The following is a 7956-nucleotide window of genomic DNA, read 5'->3' as shown; positions in this document are numbered from 1 at the left end:
AATTACTGGATCATATAATAGGTCTATTCTTGAGTTTTTACACTAATTTTTATTTTTCAATTACACTTGACATTTGATATTATTTTATATTAGTTTCATGTGTACAGCATAATGATTGGACATTTATATAATTTATGAAGTGATCCTCCTAGTAGTCTAGTACCCACCTGGCACTATACATAGTTATTACAATATTACCGACTATATTTCCCTATGCTGTACTTTACATCCCCATGACTACTTTGTAACTACCAATTTATACTTCTTAATCCCTGAACTTTCTCCCCAGCCCCCAAATCCCCCAACATCTGGCAACAATCAATTTGTTCTCTGTATCTGAGTCTGTATTCATTTTGTTTGTTCATTTCTTTTGTTCCTCAGAATCTGCATATAAGTGAAATTGTGTTATTTTTCTTTCTCTGTTTCACTTAGCATGATATCCTCTAGGTCTATCCCTGTTGTTGCAAATAGTAAGATTTCATTTTTTATGGCTGAGCAATATGCCATTGTATGTATGTACACTACTTCTTTTTTATCCAATCGTCTATTGATGGACACTTTGATTGCTTCTATATCTTGGCTATTATGAATAGCACTACTGTGAACAGAGAAGTGCATAAAACTTTATGAATTAGTGTTTTGGTTTTCTTTGGTTAAAGACACAGAAGTGCAATTGTTGGGTCATAAGGTCGTTTTATCTTCCATTTTTTGAGGAACTTCTATACTGTTTTCCATAGTGGCTGCACCAATTTGCAGTCCCATCGACAAGACACAAGGGTTCAGTTCTCTTTTCTTTTCATTCTTGCCAATGCTTGTTTTTTGATTTATTGATGATGATAGCCATTCTGACAGCTATGAGGTGATGGCTCATTGTGGTTTGGGACTGCATTTCTCTGATGATTAGTGGTGTGGAGCATCTTTTCATATGTCTATTGACCATCTGTATTTCCTCTTTAGAGAAATACCTATTTGGGTTTTCTGCCCATTTTTTAATTAGATTGTTTAGTGTTTTTTTTATTGTTGAGTTGTATGAGTTCTTCGTAGATTTTAGATATTAACCCCTTATCAGATGTATCATTGGAGAATATCTTCTCAGAGTCTATAAGGTTGTCTTTTCATTTTGTTGATGGTTCTCTTTGCTGTACTAAACGTTTTAGTTCAATGCAGTCCAATTTATTTATTTGGTCTTTCTTTCCCTTACCCAAGGAGATATATCAGAAAAAAATATTACTAAGAGCAATATCAGAGAGTTTACTGCTCATGTTTTCTTCTAGGATATTTATGGTTTGGGGTCTTACATTTAAGTCTATAGTCCATTTTGAGTTTATTCCTGTCTATAGTATAAGAAGGTAGTCCAGTTTCTCTCCCTCTCTCTTTTTTTGCATGTATCTCTTCAGTTTTTTCCAACACTAGTTGTTCAAAATACCATCTTTACTCTGTAGTATATTCTTGATTCCTTTGTCACATAGTAAGTGAGTGTATAGGCATGGATTTATTTCTGGGCTCTCTATTCTGTTCCATTAATCTATGTGTGTTTTTATGCCAGCACCGTGTTGTTTTGATTACTATAGCCTTGTAGTATAGTTTGATATCAGGTAGTATGATACCGCCAACTTTGTTCTTCTTTCTCAAGATTACTGTGGCTATTCAGGGTCTTTTATAAACTTCAGGATTATTTGTTCTAGCTCTCTGAAAAAAATGCCAGTGGTATTTTGATAGGGATTGCATTGAATCTATAGATTGCTTTGAGTAGTATGGGCATTTTAATGATGTTATTTCTTCCTACCCGTGAGCGTGGTGTATACTTCCATGTATTTATATCTATTTCAATTTCCTTTTTCAATGTATTATAATTATCCAAGAACAGGTCTTTTAACTCTTTGGTTAAAATGATTCCTAGGCATTTTATTGTTTTGGATGCAATTGTAAGAGGGATTGTTTTCTTAAGTTCTCTTTCTGATAATTCATCTTTGGTGTATAAAAATGCAACTAAACTTTGAATATTAATTCTGTACTCTGCTACTTTACTGAATTGATTTACCAGTTCTAAAAGTTTTTTGGTGGAATCTTTAGGGTTCTCTATATATAGTATCATGTTATCTGCAAATAATGATAGTTTTACTTCTTTTCCAATTTGGATGTCTTTTATTTCTCTTTTCTGATTGCTGTAGCTAGAACTTCTGATACTATGTCGAATAGAGTATTAAGAAATCGCTTTTAGCTTTTCCCTATTGAATATAATATTAGCTATAAGTTTGTCATATATGGCCTTTATTATGTTGAGGTATGTTCCCTCTATTCCCACTTTGCTGAGAGTTTTTATCACAAATGGATGCTGGATTTTATCAAACTCTTTTTCTGCATTTATTGATATGATCATATGATTTTTATCTTTCAGTTTTTTAATGTGGTGCATCACATTAATTGATTTATGGATATTAAACCAATCTTGCATCCCAGGAATAAATCCCACTTAATCATGGTATATAATCTATTTAATGTATTGCTGAATTCAGATTGCTAATATTTTGTTAAGGCTTTTTGCATCTATGTTCATCGAAGGTCTGGGTCTATAATTTTCATTTTTTTGTAATGTTTTTGTCTGGTTTGGGAATCAGGGTAGTGATGACCTTATAAACTGAGCTTGGGAGGCTTCCTTCTTCCTCTTGAATTTTTTGAAGTAGTTTGAGAAGGACAGGTGTTAATTCTTCTTTGAATATTTGGTAAAGTTTACCTGTGAAGCCATCCAGCCAGAGACTTTTGTTTGCCAACTGTATTTTGATTACTGGTTTGATTTAATTGATAGTAATTAGTCTGTTCAGATTTTCTGTTTCTTCTTGACTCAGTCTAAGGAGATTGTATGTTTCTAGAAATGTATCCATTTCTTCAAGATTGTACAGTTTGTTGATATAATGGCTTGTAGTAGTTTCTTATAATCCTTTGTATTTCTGTGGAGTCATTTGTTATGTCTCATCTTTCATTTCTGATTTTATATATTTGGGTCTTCTCTTTTTTTTCTTAATGAGTCTGGTTTAAGGTTTATCAACTTTGTTTATCCTTTTAAAGGACTAGTTTTGGGTTTTATTAATCTCTTGTGTGTGTGTGTGTTTTTTTAAATTCCAGACCGTATTTCATTTATTTCTGTTCTAATTTTTATTATTTCCTTTTTTTCCTACTAACTTTGGGGTTTTGTTTGCTGTTATTTCTTTTAGTTCTTTTAAGTGTATGGATAGATTGTTCATTTGAGATTTTTCTTGCTTCTCGAGGTAGACCTGTATTGCTATGAATTTCCCTCTTAGGACTGCTCTTGCTCTGTCCCATAGATTTTGAGCTGTTGCATTTTCATTTTCATTGTCTCTAGGTATCTTTTAATTTCTTCCTTGATCTCATTGTTAACTTATTCATTATTTAGTAACATGTCATTTAGCCTCCATGTTTAGTTTTTTTCTTGTATTTGATTTCTAGTTTCATACCATTGAGGTTGGAGAAAATGTGTGAAATGATTTCAATCATCTTAAATTTATTGAGGCTTCTTTTGTGACCTAACTTGTCTATCCTAGAAAATATTTTATGTGCAGTTGAAAAGAATGTATATTCTGCTGCTTTGGGGTAAAACACTCTGAAAATATAAATTAAATACAATTTGTCTAGTGTGTCATTTAAGACTACTGTTTCCCTGTTGATTTTCCGTCTGAAAGATCTGTCCATTGGTGTCAATGGGGTGTTAAAGCCTCCTACTATGAATGTATTATTGTTGCTCTGTCCCTTTATGTCAGTCAATATTTGCTTTAAATATGTAGGTGCTCCTATGTCAGGTGCATATATGTTTACTAGGGTTATGTTCTCTTTTTAGATTGATCCCTTTATCATTATGAAATATTTTTTGTCTCTTATCATAACCTTTGTTTTAAAATCTATTTTGTCTGATATAAGTATTGTTACCTCAGTTTTTTACATTTATATTTGCATTAAATATCTTTTTCCACCCCTTTACTTTCAATATGTGTGTGTCATTTAATATGAAGTGAGTCTCTTGTAGATAGCATATGAATCAGTCTCGTTTTTTATCCATTTAGTTACTCTAAGTCTTTTGATTGGACCATTTAGTACATTTACATTTACAGTGATTATTGATAGGTACATAGTTATTCCTATTGGTGATGAATTCTTGTAGCTTTGACATGTCTGGGTAATTCTTTATCTCATCTTCAATTTTAATTGATGGCCTTGTTTGGTAGAGTAGTCTTCATTGTAGATTCTTGTTTTTCATCACTTTGAATATTTCATGCTAATCCTTTTTGTCCTGCAAGGTCTCTGTAAAGAAATCAGTTGGCATTCTTATGGGAGTACCCTTGTAAGCAACTAGCTGCTTTCCTCTCTGCTGTTAGGATTCTCTCTTTGTCTGTAACCTTTGGCATTTTAATTATGACGTGTATTAGTGTGGGTCCATTTGAGTTCCTCTTGTTTGGGACTCTTTCTTCCTGGACTTGTACATCTATTTCCTTCACAATGTTAAAGTTTTCTGTCATTATTTCTTCTAATAGATTATGAATTTCTTTCTCCCTCTCTTCTCCTTCTGGTACCCTTATGATGCAAATGTTGGTACACTTGATATTATCCCAGAGGTCCCTTAAACTCTTGCCATTTTTTTTGGTATTTTTTATTCTTGTTGCCGTTCTGATTGGATATTTTCTTCTACCTTGTCTTCCAAATCACTGATTCATTTATCTGCTTCATCTAGTCTACTGTTGATTCCTTCTAGTGTATTCTTCATTTCAGTTATTGTAGTCTTCATTTCTGACTGGTTCTTTTTTATTGTTTCTGTGCCCTTTATGCTTATTGTCTTTCTGCTGAAGTCCTCACTGAGATGATCTATTCTTCCCCTAAGTTCATTGAGCATCTTATAAGCAGTGTTTTGAATTCTGTATCTGGTAGATTGTTTGCCTCCATTTTGTTTAGCTTTCCGCCCCCTGGAGTTTTCTCCTCTTGTTTCATTTGTGCCATGTTTATTTGTTTTCTAATATTAGTTGCCTCTCTGTGTTTGCTTCTATATATTAGGAAGATTTGTTACAGTTCAACAAGGAGCAGTTTGGGAGGCTACTAAGAAGACAAGATACATGGAGCAGTGCATTAATAGAGCCTTTCTTTCTTTATCATTCCCAAGAGGCCAGAAGACATATTCCAAATGTGGAGTTGGGGGAACATGTGAGGAAAAGGAGAAAACTCGCATAGAATAAGCAACTACCATGGGCTAGGAACCTCGCTAATATTTTACATGCATTATGTCATTTAATCTCCCAACCATAATAAGGTATGTACTATTATTATTGTCATTTATCAGATAAAGAAACTGAGGCTTGGAAAAGTTAAATAACTTTCCCAAATTCACACAGCTAATGAAGGGGCAAGAATTGAATTTAGTTATTTGAAATTCCGAAAGCTCTGTTCTTTGTAATATTCCACATTGCTCACATGAACTCAGAGGACAGAAATGTGGTAATGACACAGGACACTAAACTGGTGGTAATGACATTGGACATTAAGGCAGAACTGAATAGCTTGTGCAGAGTGCTGATGAGAGTGCCTTCAGGTAAGAAGAACTACCTTACCTCTGTCCCTAACAATACACTGAGTCAGACCTTTGCCTCCAAGATTGCTCCTTACCTTGATTGGAAACAGAGACTTGTCCTTGCCTGAGCCCTGTGGAACAATGTACTTCGCAACACTTTGCTGCTTTAGGGCAAGAGAGTAGGAATGGTCTCATGTATCTCCTCCCCACCCATGAAGACCTTAAAACATTTATTTTGCTGATATTAACTCAATAGTATCATCTTCTTGAACAAAAGACAGCAGAGAGTTATGCCAACAGTTATTTCTTTAACAAGCAGGTTCTAAGTGCTGACTACGTGGTTTCGGAGTGAGCAATCAGAGTTGCATTTCTTGCCTTGTGGGCCTCAATTCTAGGATAGGTACTCTGGTAATGGATCCTCTCCACAAGTCCACAGCTCATGGTGTGAAGACACAAAAGTGCTCCCAGTACATTGCAATAGAAACTTCCAGTGGAAGGTATAGCCATAGCTGTTATGAAGAAGGCAAAGCCTCTGTGGACAAGAGTGGCCTGAGAAAGGAGGAAGATGAGATCTTGGATCTGGGACTAGAAAAATGGATGCAATTTGGTTAAATGGAGAGAAGGAGAAGATTAAAACATGATTCTCTCACAAGTTCAGCTTTTTAAATTTTGCTTTATGCATAACTTCTATTTACTGGGTGTTGCTTGCCTTGAACACTATTGATTTGTTGTATTTTCCCCCCTGTGCATTTTGAAGCCTAGGTAAGGTAGGCAAAAGATTATTATTATTATTATTATTATTATTAGAAGAAGAAGAAGAAGAAGAAGAAGAAGAAGAAGAAGAAGAAGAAGAAGAAGAAGAAAATGAAGTACTGTAACTCAGAGCTGTCCGATAGAACTTTCTGTAATGATCGGAAGGTTCTATTCTATGCTATCCAATACCATAGCCACTAGCCACATGTGGCTACTGCACAATGAAAATATGGCCAGTGCAACTGATAAAATGAAGTTTTTATTTTATTTTAAACATTGTTAGTATCTACTGGATTGGAAAGCACAGCTCTAACCACTTAGCAAATAGCCCATACACACCCTAGTAAAAATATGATTACACATGAATGCTTCTATTAACCTAGTTATAAGGGGCACTCATTTGGGGTGCACGGGCTTACTCATTCAGGGCTTGGAGCATCATGGTTCCTAAAAGTGACTCTACAGTGGCTTACTCCTATTGGCATAGTGCCCTCAGGTACATTACCTCATTTAATCCCATAGTACCTGTGAAGGGGGGAGGGTAGAGACGATCAATCGCCATGAGACTTGGTAAATTTAGGTGATGATAGCATAGACCTACAGTAGATAAGGGTGAGACTAGAGGCCAGGAAGACTTTTTCCAGGGTGACAGCAGGAGGAAATGATCTCATGCTACTAACGCCCATTGCTCACAGTCTGGGCCTCAGATGAAGAGGTGCTCTGCTTCAAGTCTCAGCTATTTCCTACTGGACAGTGGCTAATGGGCCACAGACTATTAACAAGAACCTTATTTAAATCTATTCCCACTACCTTTGTTTAGGTAAAAGGAGTGTTTTTGAAAATTTTATGTATTCAAAATTATGTATTGAGCACCATGTCCCAGGCACTGTTCTAGATCTGAGGATACAGCTGTGAACACAGTGAAGATTCCTCTCTTGTAGAGCTGACAATTACAGTGGAAGGAGTGTATGTACTGGTATACTGGATTGTTTTAACATTTCAAACATATTTTAAATATATCGTGTTCTCTCACATCTTTTATGACACACATACACACTGTCCAATGTATTTTTTGTTTAAATCTGGACTTGCATTTCAAGCAAACTGCCTGAAATTTGGAAATATCTTTCAATTTAGGCTTTTGACAGGTGTTGAGTGCCACCTATGTGCAGAGTTCGATATTAGGGACTTTAGAGAGATGCATAAGAATGAGAAGACAGGGTCCTGTCTTAGAGGTTTCCCAGTCTGGTGAACAAAGTAGTCCCTTCCCTTGAGAGCTCCCAGGCTATAGGAGCCCATGGTCTAGTTTGGGAAGGCAAACAACTTCAGGACACACTTACGAAGGGGAATCCCAATGGCATGAAAAATGAATCCAGTCTAGACTGTTTGGAGTTCGGTATATAGCCCTCCTCTCTCAAGAAAAAGGACACCATAGGAGCTGTTGCATGTCCCAACAATGAGTAGGAACACAGAGGTAGCCCCTCCTGTAATATTGCTACCCTGGCAAGTCTTCTAGATTTGAGGTGCCACTGCAAGAATGAAGAACTCAGGGGCAGGATGGACAGGGTAGGGGCATTCCAGGTAGAAGGTACCTCCTGGGGACACTGAGCAGTGAAGAAATCTTTGACACGAGC

The sequence above is a fragment of the Rousettus aegyptiacus genome, unplaced genomic scaffold (assembly GCF_014176215.1).
Source record: "Rousettus aegyptiacus isolate mRouAeg1 unplaced genomic scaffold, mRouAeg1.p scaffold_m13_p_9, whole genome shotgun sequence".
Taxonomy (NCBI): Eukaryota; Metazoa; Chordata; class Mammalia; order Chiroptera; family Pteropodidae; genus Rousettus; species Rousettus aegyptiacus.
The sequence above is the reverse complement of the archived record's forward strand: the minus strand, read 5'-3'. Positions refer to the sequence as shown.